Here is a 724-nt window from a genome sequence, read left to right as displayed (position 1 = left end):
CTTTTACATAGTCGTATAGACATTATAAAAACTACAAATAGTTGTATAATCGACATTAACTTTTTAGTCGTATAATTTTTCAGTATGTACATTGTACAAACGTTTTATAGAGTTGTAAAAACTTTCTTGTAACTTTGTGCTTCTTGGGTTAGCTTTAATTTGAGCACTCGACCAGCATTGTGCGATTTTTTTGCACCAAGTTACTCAACATTGAAGTAAAAATGATCCTTTTCTAGGCTTTTATAGGTTAAGATACGCACTATATCGTACTTATATCGTGTAAAGGACTGATATATTTTTGTAGGTTAAGATACGCACCATAGCGTGCTTGTCGTAACTTCACTCGTGTAAAGTTTTAAGTATCTTAACCTACAAAAATATATATCAGCAATTTCATATTTTAGTAACTTTTGTCTGGGACTGTATAAATTTGTCATTGGCTGGTGTACGTAGTTCCATTTAAAAAATAAAAGCAATTAGCGCTAGTGTACGGGGAGGTCAAATCTTTTGCCGAGGTCGCGAAAAACGCCGGGACTTTTCCCAGTAATATGGCTCACAAACTCTCTCCCTTGAGATACAAGCAGATAGGGACAGTTTTCGAACCATTTGGCATGCTCCACCCAGGGATTATCGTTTGGCTCCCAATCCCTTAATCCTCCACCGCAGTGATTGCACAGTGTTTGATCACCGTATTCTGTATAATAGAAACCAGCCTCTGCTAGCT

The sequence above is a fragment of the Wasmannia auropunctata genome, unplaced genomic scaffold (assembly GCF_000956235.1).
Source record: "Wasmannia auropunctata unplaced genomic scaffold, wasmannia.A_1.0 LD336092.1, whole genome shotgun sequence".
Taxonomy (NCBI): domain Eukaryota; kingdom Metazoa; phylum Arthropoda; class Insecta; order Hymenoptera; family Formicidae; genus Wasmannia; species Wasmannia auropunctata.
Note: the sequence above shows the minus strand (reverse complement) of the source record.